Here is a 14,963-nt window from a genome sequence, read left to right as displayed (position 1 = left end):
CTCACCCAGTAAAGAGGCACTTCAATATTTAAATCTGCCTGTTTTCACCTTGTTGGCAAATAATGGACTTTCATAATTTTGTCATCTGTTTGCAGTGTTTTCTTACCAAGCGAACGCATGCAATTCCAACTATTTTATCATCACATGTTATGGCATTAGTATGGACAAGAGTTGTGGTGAGTCTCTTTTATTCACAAAAACATTACAGAACAGAACAAGAAAAATATAAACACGTGAAATACAGAACAAAGAGAAGATTAATTGCAACAGGTGGAAACAACGAAGCAAGATAAACAATTGTTATCAGCTCTGGAGGTCTTTTTTGAAAAAATCTTCACCAATTTGACAACATGTAAAGCATTGAGCTGCAAATACTCAAAGCACAACAAATGATGATGATGGACACATCGGCAGGGCCTTCGTGTGCTGCACTTCCACGGAGGACAGCGGTTTTCATGACGTGCTCAGCATAGTCCTCTCTGACGATTTCTTTGCTCACATCCTGTCAAAACATGTGAATCGGTGTTGAGATACACTATACTGTACATGTTTTCTTTGAAGTGACTGAATATGCAAAAGGTGATTCATTAGGTTAAAGCGGCCATTTAATAGGGCTGAACAATCAATCAAAATGTTATCGAAACTGCAATATTGCCTACAACAATTTTCAAATCGCAGCAGGTGCAATATTTGTAAAAGGAAAAATGTGTGTCAACGTAGCATTTTAAATGTAATATTGTCGTGCTGCAGAGATGCCTACACATCATATTCTACAGTCTAAAGAAAACATTTTTGTTTGCTACAAATCCTCGCAAAAATCACACCATGATCATTTTAATATTTTTCAATGAAAATGAGAATAATGATGATCATCTCCTGATATCGCAATTGCAATATCAGTTAAAATAATTGCAATTAGATATTTTTCAAAATCGTTCAGCCCTAGTATTTAACTAACTATTGATTTTATAGTGAAGTTAGCCTGCTAAGCGAAAATCCGGCTTCGTAGTACAGGGCTCTGGATTTGAGAAGATGGAACATAAATGGTTTTTTTCAGACAACACTGTCAACAAACATGCATTCATACACATTTATATTATTGTTTTCTATATTGAACATTCAGATATAAGTAACACAGATGGAAATGTTACCTGTGACGGACAAAGTGACTCCTGGTGAACCACCATATGCATCTTTGTTTGTTTTGAACCTGAACTTGTACTCAGCTGAGTCGCTCTCTCTCAGGTTTTTGATTCTCAGAGTGCAGATGCTGTTTTCACAGAGATCCTCTACATGACCTGCATACTCTGAGTCTGTGGTCAGATTTACTGGTTCACGACTATTTAATTTAGAAAACCAGAATGTGTTCTCCACTGTGTTAACACTGCCTTTCCATGGAGATGGGTATTTGTAGGTGCAGTTTATTTCCACTGTTGATCCTTTCACTGCACAGATCTCAGTATAAGTGTAAGTCACTACCCAGCCATCTTGACCCTGTACCACTGTAACACATCAAAAACCATAATCTAAATGAATGACTTGACTGAATGACTTGATTTAACAAACAGTTAATGAGACAATTAAGTTAATGAGACTCTCTCTAGGTCGTCCTCAGACGAGCCCTCCACTTCATGGTTGGCTTTACAATGCTGATTAAGGACTGGGGGGCGCAACTCCTCTCAGTCCGGAGCCTCGTCTCAATACCCCTCCTCGACTCCTCCTTTCCCTCACTCGCGTCCCTTCCTTGCGTCTTAGCTCCGCCTCCGTAAGATGCGAGCGAGAGACACGAGGAGGTGACGCGAGGACAGAGGAGTCCTCAGGTATTAATTGGGATGTCCTCGTTCACTCAAACGTCACTCTTAAACGACGTCTGTTAATGATGACATGTGCACAGCTGTATCCCCTCTCATTGGGTTTAACTGAATAACCTTTAGAACCGGCCCATTTATTGTTAAATATGTATTTAAATTATGAATCTTTCTCTTTTTAGTCAAGGAATTCAATGTATGATGGTTGGTCCTGCTTTTGTGTTCCGTTTTGGTGTAAAATGTACATTTCAATAAAATTATAATTATAATAATGTGAAAGCCTTTACTCTGAAAATGTGTGTCCTGTAGATCCCCACATTTACCACAAACCCACATTCAGGACTGTGAATTTTAAATAATTGAACTCCTGAATATCTTAACACAAAACAAAACAAATATTTTTTATTTATCAAGATCTAGCCATTTATGAAATAGCTTTCTTAATAGCTATGTTTTAGTGACGTTCAAGATCATTAAACATGACTTAAATTGTTAGTATAACCTTAAGAAATGAATTGCACATAATAATTCCCACGGAGCTGTGAGCACTTATACATTTATGTGACGCTTTTCCACTCATTCTTCCAGTTCTCCGTTTTCCTGTGTTGAAATCGACCAGCTGTGAAGGTGGGGGCGGGGCTTTTATACGCGAGTAGTGAAAACACTTCCGCGTAGTCTGCTCTTGTGTGTCCTCCCTTTCGTCTCCTCCCGCACCCCTCCTCCCTCACCCCTCCTCGACTCCTCCGTGTGCATTTCAGCTATTGGGACGTCCTTCAAAATGGCGTGTCTTGATCGATTTCCGGGTCAAGTCCCGGAGGATGGGAAGAGAGGAGTCGAGGAGGGGTATTGGGATGAGGCTCTGGTTTTAGTTTAGAGTGTCCTTCTCCTAGATGGGTTGCCTTCCATAACTATGAGCCCCATCTGCCCCAGCTATTTGCCCATAGCTGGGACAGTCGGTAGCACTTGGTCTTTCCGGGATTTGAACTGGTGACCTTCCAGTTGCCAAGCCAAGTCCCTATGGACTTCGCCACCACCGCTGCCAATAACAAGACAATTTCTTTTAAATTGCTTGAAAAATAATTCAGTTCATAAGTCAAAACATAATTTAAAAAGATGCATACACTCATTAGGTAAGAGTAATGTCTGAATTAAACTGAAGATTGAAAGACTCTGAACTTAAAGTTTTCGCTCAGTTTTACAAAATGAGTGCACTCAAAGATTTGAAAATGCCTTTAAAACAGAAACACTCAAATATTAGGGATCATATTTTTGAGAATGTATTGTGTTGAATATGTGTGACTCTCTTGTCCTGTGTCCTCTCTGTTCACTCTGTGGTCAGGTTGCTGCTGAGTTAAGTGTGAACAATACAAACAAATGTAGAACACAGAGGTGTGAGCAGCTTCTGTCTGATATACAGATAACACAGAGTGACTTTCAGTGACGTGCGGTGAGGTTCATGGCTGGTGAGGCACTGAGTCAGATTTACAAATATTATATTTTGACCTTAATCGAAATATTCGGTTATTTTCAAAAGCTTTTTTAGTCTGATGCTTCGATTCATTTTAAACAGACCGTTCAACAAAAGGATACCCAAAATCTAAATATTGGATTGTTCTTTCTTAGTAAGATCCCATTTTCATTACAAATGTGGTCTTACCTTGACTTGAAGATGAAGTCCATGCTATCCTTCTGGACAACAATCTCTATTACTTTTTTGTAAAAGTCCTCCTTATCTTCCTGTAGTTTCAAAAGTCTAGTTTGTTGTTACGTCTACCGTCTCTGCGTAGAATTACAGTAGCAACAAGAACCTGTGGGCTCACGTGCGCCCCCTTCAGTGCGGCAGAGGTTATGGCTGCCTCCCCTGGTGCATTTTCATTGCCGTTGAGAGCAGCGAGCCTAAATATCATATATACGTGAAATAAGTTATTTAGAGACTATGGATGGCGAGGATAAATGTAATAAAGGGATCTACATACATTACATTGGTGACCTACAGTGAGATGGTAACAGGCATGCGCTTAGGGCCCGCTTTCCAGCCAGTTTCTGTGGGGTGACGCATTCTGAGGTGAGGCAGATCTCATCTGTGCCTCAACTCAGCCCACAGTAAATGGCTTGAGCGCGCTCACAAAATAAGTGCCCGCGCTACATTAGTGCCCGCGCTCCAGCAAGTTACTGTGGGCTTACGAGAGGCAGAGCTCGCCCCTGCCTCACTTGTCATCGCTCCCGTAACGGAGCTCGGCAAATTTGCTGATTTTGACTATAAAAAGCGATTAGAATCATAGATAAATCACACTTACAACACAGATCAGTGGAGACATTTTATTATTATTACTATTTCGTTTTTCTTTAGTTGTTTTTCCGTTACATTGGAGTATGACAGGTGAGGCTCTGCCTCCCCTGCCTCCACTGACTGCACGTCGCTGGTGACTTTATATAACACTGAGGTCAGAGAGGAAAGAAGGAACTAGAAGGGTTTGCTGCAGAGGTATGGCGACATAAGAGAAGTTGAGGTAGTACGAGAAGACATAACCATGACAGAAGCAGACCCAACATAATACAGACATATAGAGTATTATATTTAAAAATTGAATACAAGTAATATGAAAACTTTCTCTGATGCGATCTTCACAGGAACATATCAGCTAAACATTAAAAAAATCCCTGTCCAGTATTCACTTTCACTATTTTAGTTGATTTGAGAGTTCTTCATTGTCCTGCATTAGTATTGTGCAAAAATAAACTAATAATCAGGGGTCATCTGTTTTCTCAATGATAAAGAAAGGCTTCCCTTCAAGAAAAAAGGTTGGGAACTGCTGTGTGACATGGTGACTTTTAATTAAATTGTTGAAGCAGCTAGGTAGGTTAAAGCACAATAAAATTCAACGACAAGAGTCAAACTAAAACAGCCAAAGATTACCTTAAATGAATAAACATGAATAAGAAGAATAAAAATGAATGTGATGAATGTAAGTGTAGATGTACAGTACCTGGCACAGAGAGCAGGAAGACAACTAATCCACTCGCTGCTGCAGTTAAACTCATAGCTGCTCCTCTCATCTCTGTGAGACTATAAAACATGTCAGATTAAATAATGTTCACAGGAGGTATACAGAATCATTACATCAATAAACTGTTTCTACTCACAGTGAAGGAGGAACCATGTGTTCAAAGATGCCTCTCCTCTGTCACCAATGAGCAGAATACGGATATCAGGCTGTTAAGAGACTAATTTACTTCCCGTTTAGACTATTAATATGCATGATGAGCCAAATGCCAGTAACACCCTCTACTCAGTAAAAGTGTTTTTATTTTTTACAAAGTAAATACTTTAAGAGAGGTGCAAAAAACGTATTTTGCCGCCAATATACCACTGAAAACTGAAAAGAGCATTCAAATGAAGAGAATAACAGTTGATCTCTATGAGCACGGAGGACGTCACACAGTCTGCAGGTGTAGTGAAGGAACAGGAATGCATTAACCTGTGAAACCACGAGGCAGTTTAACTGAACAGGATGAAGAGAACCAAATTAATTATAAGAGAGAATGGAAAATGCCATATAATTTCTCTTGGTTAGTTTCTTCTCTGCTCTCTCTGCGGTCAGGTTGCTTCTGTTTCAGAGAAATGCAGAACACTGAGACGTGAGAAACTCACATGCCTGTTAGTGTGAACCCAACATGAACACACACATCACACTCATAATCAAGTGGACTGGAAGGGATCAGACACACAATGGTCCGATAATTATTATTGGAGCTATTTATTGATTTTTATTAACTTTTCATATATATTTAACATGTTGATTTCAATTTTTTAAAAACTACAGTGTACATGAAATAAAATAGATGCTTTCAGGCAAAACAAGACGCTGATCAGGATTTTTCAAAGGTTATTTATTATAAAATTCAAAATACAAAATGTCCACAAGAACTCTTATCCTATACTTCTGTATATTCACAAATTCCACAAATAAAAAATCAGCATGCATATTTAAAGCAGTATGTTAAAGCACCTGACCAGTAGCTGACCTTAACAACAAATCATGTTTGACACCTCGACATGATTCACTTCAAGCTGCCAGCAGGGCAGTAAACCTACAAGCTGCTGCTACTTGAAACTGACAATAAAAACTTTGGGAGTAAATATATAAATATATACACTTTCCGCACATCCTGCACAGCCTCGCTCTCTACAGGGACATTTCAACGTGCTTCTTCTTTGTTTCCATCAGGTGAGCATCTGAAAGAAATCACAGAAACTTTGTGTAAAGTTACAGCTGGAACTGTGACTCTAAATGTGGAGTGGGCCTGTTTGATCTGATGCAGGAGGCTCTAACCTGACTGGACTTCACACCAGGTCTTCCTGCTCCTCTGTGTCTTCTGTCTGTGCTGCAGTGTGTGAGTCGTTCTCATAATCAGGAAGAGAGTCCAACTGATGAAGAGAGAGAAGACACAATCAGGCTCTTAATCATGAACTGTATATATTATGATAAACTATCAAAAATGTAATACATTTGAAGAAGATTATTTGAAGTCATTGTTTTATGACCAAATGCATTACTGGTTTCCTCTCAGCAATTTGTCTCCAAAACACAGGTGCATTTAACTCCTCTTTTTCAGAGCATTTGGGACAAATTATAACCTCTCCCTCACACCTCTATCTCTTCAGGTTCACGTGCTTCAGTGGTGGAGCAAAGAGCTTTCTTCTTCCTGGATTGAAAACAACAACAACAACAAGTGCAGAATTCATGACATTGTAACTTGTGGATGTTATAAGAGAATAAATAAATGGTGGATGAACTGATGATTTTATATTGTTGTACCTGATCCACAGACTCAGGAGAAACACAGGAATCAGAATCAAGACCCCCTGAGTCGTCCTGATGACATTCACTATCATTGTTGAACTCCCTAGAAACGTGATTACATATGTGATACACCTCAGTAGTAGATTAATATATCCCTTCAGTCAGTGTCATCCACTTCTAACACCATGGAGGTTCCTCCCTGAACAACAACAGTTTTTTTTCTTTGTAACAAGTTTTCAGTTTTGAGTTGCTGCATATCACAAAGAGAATCAGGTCTGGTGAATGTAGAGAACTTACCTGTCACAACAATCAGATGAAAGGTGGAGTTACTACGTCCTAACTTGTTCTGGGCTTCACAGGAATAACTCCCACTGTGTTCAGCTCTGAAGTCAGTGATGTTGAAGATCTGTCCTGAAGCTTTTGGAGAGTCTTCATCCTCCTTGTACCAGGTGTAGTTAGCTGCTGGGTTAGCATCACTGCTACAGGTCAGAGTCACTGAGCTGCCCTCCTCTATCTCAGCAGAGGGACTCACTGACACAGAGGGGAGCTTTGGAGCATCTGCAGATTCAGAGAGACCCATATCAATCACATCAGGATGTGATGAATGTTTCAAATGTTAAGATGGCTTTGTCACATGTTGCATTTTTGAGTTATGGCCTGCACTTTGTGGAGCAATACCTTTCAATACTATGATTTTTGTTAAATATACAACGCCAAATGAATATTGAACTATTTATTTCATTGTTGTCAACATATAAAGAGTAACAAGTGACCCAAGAACTCTCCAGCTACATGGCATGCATCCTTTACTGCTGGGTCGCCGTCTCATCAGAACTGATGATGTTTTATACTCACACTGGACATCTACAGAGAGAGAAGAAGACTTGATCTCTCCATATTGATTCTCAGACTTGCAGTAGTAGATCCCTCTGTCCTCAGAGCTGATGGAGGTGAAATGATAACTTCCTTCTGCTCCCTGAAACACTTTTTTAGTATACTTGTACCAGGTGTAGTTAGCTGCTGGGTTAGCATCACTGCTACAGGTCAGAGTCACTGAACTGCCCTCCTCTATCTCAGCAGAGGGACTCACTGACACAGAGGGGAGCTTTGGACCATCTGGAGGAAACACAATAAATTAACAAAAATGAGTAAAAATACATTATGTTGATAGAGCTAAAGAAAGCAATTGTGTTGTATATATATATTTAGTTTCCTGTATTACTGCTGGTTTGAATATCCTGAACATATGTGCAGATTTGGGAGCCATTTGTAAACAAAACTTCATTTTCATCCTCTACTGTAGCTGCTCTCCATCTCATTGACCTACAGCAGCAGACTGTGAACAAGTTGCCATTGGGTGCATGATGCTTTTTAAATCATCTGGGTTTTACTCACATTTCACATCAATGAAGATGGGATCAGATCTTCTACTCCCAACCAGATTCTCAGCTCTGCAGTAATACTGTCCAGAGTCAGAGGACTGGATGGAGCTGAGGACAAGAAGTGGTTTATCACTGAAAGGAGGAAGGTAAGAAGATCCATTCCTCTTGTACCAGGTGTAGTTAGCTGCTGGGTTAGCATCACTGCTACAGGTCAGAGTCACTGAACTGCCCTCCACTATCTCAGCAGAGGGTCTTACTGACACAGAGGGAGACTTTGGACGGTCTGTGGGAGAAAACATACACACATTTAATTTCAAGATGAGTTTTCACAGTGGAAGATATTTTTTAATTAATAATAGTTCATTAGAAAGTGGCAGGTGGAACTTGATTTACTTTTGTATTAGAAACTGACGAAGAAGAGTAAATATACTGTTGAATGCTTAATAATGTTTTTATTTATGAATATTTTCACCTCAACTAAAACTCATGGTGAATGTAAACACATGCAGCTTTGACTTTGACCAGAGGTTGGAGCCTTTATGTAGGATTTGCTTAAAGGTAAGCTTCAGGTAATAAGAATTGTGTGTGTGTGGAGAGCAAACCGTTTTTTGACTGCTTGACGTTTTGCTGAAAGACAACTGGCATTGTGTTCATAATACTTTGGTACGCATACATGCGATTCTGTCAAAAAAATATTACTATCAAAAGATAATGAGTGCACACATTGGTCACTACACATATTTAGAAGGAGAGCGATAATCTTCATGTCATTGAACACATTTTTCCTTTTTTATTCTGTAGACTGCAGCTGTTATTGTTGAAATATATCTTATTATCTATATTTTAAATCAGACTGAACAAAATCTACAGCCCATAAACATCTTATGAATAGAATTCAGAAGACACAGGAAATGAAGACACTGAACCAGGATCTTTGGAGACTGACAGGTCTGCTGGCGACCTCTGGTGGGTAAATAATAAAGAACGAGTGCAATCATGTAATGTCAGTGAAAGACTGTAAGTCAACTCACACACTGAAGGAGAGGGGAAGTCCTCATATCCCTTCAAAGCACAGGAATAATTGTCTGCAGGACCATAACTGAAGTCTGCATAAGGAGATGTGTCTTCCTTTACTTCCTGTCTGTTCTTAGACCAGATGTAGGAAGTTTGACCAGATGGACAACTGCTGAGACATTGAAGGCGAGTAGACCAACGTGATCGGCTCACTTGCACCTGGAGATCTGAATGCAGGTAGAAATATATAAAAAAGATCAATCATGTTTATGTATAGAAATGAAAATAAAATGTTAAATGTTTGAGGACATTTTCAGATACCTGTGACGGACAAAGTGACTGGAGGACCCGTGTATGCATCTAGGTTTGTTTTGATCCTGAACTTGTACACAGCTGAGTCGCTCTCTGTCAGGTTTTTGATTCTCAGAGTGCAGATGTCGTTTTCACAGAGATCCTCGTCTACACGACCTGCATACTCTGAGTCTGTGGTCAAATCTACAGGTTCACCATCTTTCTGTTTAGTGAACCAGAATGTTTTCTCCACTGTGTTTTCACTACCTTTCCATATGGATGGGTATGTGTAGCTGCAGCTTATCTCCACTGTTGATCCTTTCACTGCACAGATCTTAGTAGAAGTGCAAGTCACTCCCCACTCATCCTGACCCTGAACCACTGTAACACAGAGCACATCAAAAACTATAATCAAAGTTAATTAATTAAATTAACAATTAGTAATGGATACAATTATGAAAATAGATTTGGGGTAAATGTAACCAGGAGAAGCTTTTACATCTCCGAGTATCAGCAGTTATTATCATAAACTCTAACTATAACTATAGCTGAACTGAAAATTAGAATTTTACGAGATATTTATCAGAGTTCATCATTGTAGGGATGCAGGAATACCTAAGGATAGAATAGAGGACGTACATGTTGCCTGTGGGAAAGAGAAACTCCTTCTGAAGGGAACACAGGGATTGTAGCCTGCAGACTATTTACATGCACATAAACCTATATAACACACTACAGAAGACCCCTTTCCTTTTGAATTTACATCATCAATTCATGTTCAGGGATCACATTAATTATACAGGTCTGTGCTTTTCTTGTTCAGTTTCCTCCTTGTTCACTCTGTGTTCAGGGTGCTGAGGACTTAAGTGTTCATTGTAAATGTAAATGCAGAACACTGAGTGAGCTGCTTCTCTCTGATATACAGATAAGACAAAAGCTGAGGACTGCTATCAACTCAGAGTGAGGAAATAAAACACTGATGTCAGAGATTAGAGAATGAACGAACAGCATTTGGTTCAGAGGTATGGCGACATAAGGGAGGTTGAGAGACAGTACGTAATGTCTTAAGGAATTTGAACACAGTTAATTAATGCAGAATACAACAGAAAAGTACATTGACCAACACAGGGAAAGATCTTCCCAATATCCATTACAAGTGTCACAAAAAAACATTTCTAGGTGTTTCCAAATTCTATACACAATTTAAATGCATCGCTTTTGGGAAGTTTGAATTTCACAAAACTCAGATCTACTCATTTACACACATGATTTGCTTTGAATGTAAGTGTAGATGTACAGTACCTGACACAGAGAGCAGGAAGATAACTAATCCACTCGCTGCTGCAGTTAAACTCATTGCTGCTCCTCTCATCTCTGTGAGACTATAAAACATGTCAGATTAAATAATGTTCACAGGAGGTATACAGAATCATTACATCAAGAAACTGTTTCTACTCACAGTGAAGGAGGAACGATATGTTGAAAGATGCCTCTCCTCTGTCGCCAATGAGCAGAAGACGGATATCAGGCTGGTTAACAACCACATTTCCTTCCTCTTTAGATAATTAATATGCATGATGAGCCATATGCCAGTCACACCCATCACATAGGAAAGGTGGGTTTATCTTGCACGCTCAAAACATAACGAAACGGACTAAAAAAACTGCCAATATACCACTGACATCTGAAAAGAGCATTTTAAATGATAAGGGTAAAAGAGTTGATCTCTATGAGCGCTGAGGAAGTCACACAGTCTGCAGGTGTAGTGAAGGAACAGGAATGCATTAACCTGTGAAACCACGAGGCAGTTTAACTGAACAGGATGAAGAGCACAGTATTGATTATAAGAGAGACTGGAAAATTACATATCATTTTTTCTTGGTTTGATTCTTATCTCTGTGGTCAGGTTGCTTCTAAGAAATGCAGAACACTGAGACAAACTTAGTGGCAAACCAACATGAACATGTCACCACATAATCAAGTGAACTGGTATGGTTAAGAAGACACATTATGGGGATATGTTGATGTTAATTAGAAAGACAATTTTAAATGACTTGGGCTTGTTTGGGTTGATAAGTTAAATAATATGCAAGCAGATATGTCCTATATTTTAAATTGAAATAAAACGACCAGACACCATGCAGCAAACTTTATTATCAATTATCTGCATGTTTAGATACCAATGGAGGTAAGAGAGGAAATAAGTATTTTTGTAGGTTGGGTTGACTGATCTTTTAAAGCAGACGGTGGAGTGATACGGAGGGATGAAGCCTGAATGTGCCACACTTAAGATCCCCCACTAGAGGACAGTGAAACATCAGATACTGAATCAGGACCCTGAAACACATTTGATATCCATCAAGACTGCAGCATAGATTGTAGCTTAACCAAAACTATTTCCGTCACTGAAGAGCAGGACTGTGGCTGTGCTGTGGTCACACACTTTACTCACCCAGTAAAGAGGCACTTCAATATTTAAATCTGCCTGTTTTCACCTTGTTGGCAAATAATGGACTTTCATAATTTTGTCATCTGTTTGCAGTGTTTTCTTACCAAGCGAACGCATGCAATTCCAACTATTTTATCATCACATGTTATGGCATTAGTATGGACAAGAGTTGTGGTGAGTCTCTTTTATTCACAAAAACATTACAGAACAGAACAAGAAAAATATAAACACGTGAAATACAGAACAAAGAGAAGATTAATTGCAACAGGTGGAAACAACGAAGCAAGATAAACAATTGTTATCAGCTCTGGAGGTCTTTTTTCAAAAAATCTTCTCCAATTTGACAACATGTAAAGCATTGAGCTGCAAATACTCAAAGCACAACAAATGATGATGATGGACACATCGGCAGGGCCTTCGTGTGCTGCACTTCCACGGAAGACAGCGGTTTTCATGGCGTGCTCAGCATAGTCCTCTCTGACGATTTCTTTGCTCACATCCTGTCAAAACATGTGAATCGGTGTTGAGATACACTATACTGTACATGTTTTCTTTGAAGTGACTGAATATGCAAAAGGTGATTCATTAGGTTAAAGCGGCCATTTAATAGGGCTGAACAATCAATCAAAATGTTATCGAAACTGCAATATTGCCTACAACAATTTTCAAATCGCAGCACGTGCAATATTTGTAAAAGGAAAAATGTGTGTCAACGTAGCATTTTAAATGTAATATTGTTGTGCTGCAGAGATGCCTACACATCATATTCTACAGTCTAAAGAAAACATTTTTGTTTGCTACAAATCCTCGCAAAAATCACACCATGATCATTTTAATATTTTTCAATGAAAATGAGAATAATGATGATCATCTCCTGATATCGCAATTGCAATATCAGTTAAAATAATTGCAATTAGATATTTTTCAAAATCGTTCAGCCCTAGTATTTAACTAACTATTGATTTTATAGTTTCCTTCCTTTTGTAGATAAAGACGGGGTAAGTTATGTAGGGAATTTGTAGTCACTTTTATTTATTGGTTAAAAAATCTGCTTTGTTCCAAGCAGGAAGTAAAAGCTGGTATAGTGCTGGATTCAGTGTAGCGAAAATGAGGTGGGATCGGAGGTTTAAAGGCTCAAATCTTCAATTCTACTGAAAACCAAATTATGAATCAGAATGTAAAAGAAGATCATTAGAAAAATAATGAAAAAAATAATGAATGGAATAAAGTAACATGTTTGCTTTTATTTTAAATATATTAAATACCAATTTATTTAATCTAAATGTTAAACTTAATTAAAAGGACATGCCTTTTCCACATACTGGCATGAGTCACTAACTTGTAGAGATATCCATGTACAAATATTGAAGAATAGACAACATGTTTATGGATACAACAATCATCAGAACACTTACCTGGTAGTCTTTGATGAGTTCCTCTGTAGACTCTCCAAGGAACTCCATCAAGCAGTGGATGATGGCATCTCGTCTATCTTCTACATGTTGCTGTTAAAACCGACAAGTACATTATTGTAGAGAGAAAGCAAAAGATGTTGCGTAATGGTCAATTGAACCTGCTACAAAAGAAGGCTCCAACTAAGTGCAAGGATGCAAAGCAGGATCAAGCTGTTCAGGGCCATGTTGAGAATGTTTCCTGTGTCTATGAGTAACAAAGGTTGAATATATGTTTGTACTGAAGCTGCAATCTTTGAATACACACGCAACTACTTCAAACTTCCTCAAATGGCTACCAAGATGTTCAAGATATATCCTCCCTGAATGAAAACAACTAGAATTGCATCGTAGACAATTAAATGAAAGACCTGGTGTTACTGACTCTGTGTGCTGTCGGGACAAATGGGCACGAAGGGCATTACATGTTTTAAACGAACAAGGGCAATCTGTATAAAGACAAAGGACTGAGTGGCAGCGGCCACCATTTACATGTTTTAGCCTGTAGTGCTTTAACAATCCTATCCTTTTGTTCGATTTAAAGCTACATATTTTGCACACCCCTCTGGTGGAATCTGAAAAAAACACAAATTATTTCAATCTTTAAACCTCTTGAAACTAAACCATGTTACAAAAACATTTCTATGTCAACTTAAACTTCTAACAGTACTGAGTTGATTAACTTACTCTGCATTAACTGTCGAAGACGAAATTGCTGAATGACTCAATTTCCCTTAATATACATTCAGAGCATTTTTTCTCATGTAAAATGTAATTTAAAAAATAATTCTATCACACATGTATACATACAACTTGTCACTGCATTCAAGGCTAATCAATACGCAAAGTAAAAATAACTTAACAATAATACTTTTATCCAAAGTACAACCTTTCAATACAATGACAGACCTCAGGTTCTTCATAACTGCTTTACCCATAGCTTCTTAACCTCATTGTGTTTTTCCAATTTTAGTAAATGTATCACTACATTTTAATAGACAGGATGCATTACTAAACTGGACCCTTTATCACAACTGTGAACATCAGGCTCATAGCCATTTACAAAAGTAGTTTGTCAAAGGACACATTATAAAAAAGCTGGAACATTATCTGTGTTAATTTAGTCTGGAAATATGTCCTTACACATATAGTCTTAAATTTAAATAATACACTGTCAACACCACTTTGCTGCTTAGAGTTGACATGCTGGCACATATGCATTTCTAATAATTGTGTTTGTTAATTATAACCACAAAATGTTGAGATACAGCCAGGCGAAGTGGTCTGTGGCTACTGAGTCTTTTTTACTATCATTTTCTTTGTGTTGTACCAAAGTACAAAGGATACGTGATTAAATATCATGCAAAACATTATACATTTAAGACGATTAACTGTCAGTAGCACTTGTCCATCTATTTTATTCATAGATTATTTTCTGACAATTTGGAACTCATAGTAGACATTCACTGTCATCATGGTTTACAGCTTACCCGACTCCACTCAGACAGCAGCATTTATACCTCTCTGAGCTCTGCCACACCATATCCCTTCCTCCGCCACCCAATGCACACTAAACGCTACTTAAAGGCTGTGCTAATCTGCTATTTTTCGACAGTATTTACATTTAGCTTTGGTTTGTATGGTGTTGACTGAAGACTAAGTGTGACCACATGACTTATCGATGTGACTGAAATTTGGTCGGTAACAGATTAAGAATGTTGGTTTTGACGACTTTTCAATTTACCTAGCCCTACACAATATAC

The 14,963-nt window shown here is 38.4% G+C and overlaps 1 long non-coding RNA gene across 1 annotated transcript; it reads right to left on the bottom strand.

Moving 5' to 3' along the window:
• Window positions 1-6,053: 6,053 nt before the first annotated feature.
• LOC117482118 lies at window positions 6,054-7,106 on the bottom strand. Its single transcript, XR_004555830.1, has 4 exons — window positions 6,911-7,106; window positions 6,629-6,716; window positions 6,461-6,515; window positions 6,054-6,237 (listed from the first exon to the last, which is right to left on the bottom strand). It is a non-coding gene; the product is annotated as an uncharacterized LOC117482118 (long non-coding RNA).
• Window positions 7,107-14,963: the final 7,857 nt, after the last annotated feature.

The sequence above is a fragment of the Trematomus bernacchii genome, unplaced genomic scaffold, assembly GCF_902827165.1.
Source record: "Trematomus bernacchii unplaced genomic scaffold, fTreBer1.1, whole genome shotgun sequence".
Classification (NCBI taxonomy): domain Eukaryota; kingdom Metazoa; phylum Chordata; class Actinopteri; order Perciformes; family Nototheniidae; genus Trematomus; species Trematomus bernacchii.
Note: the sequence above shows the minus strand (reverse complement) of the source record. Positions and strands in the feature narration are given on the sequence as shown.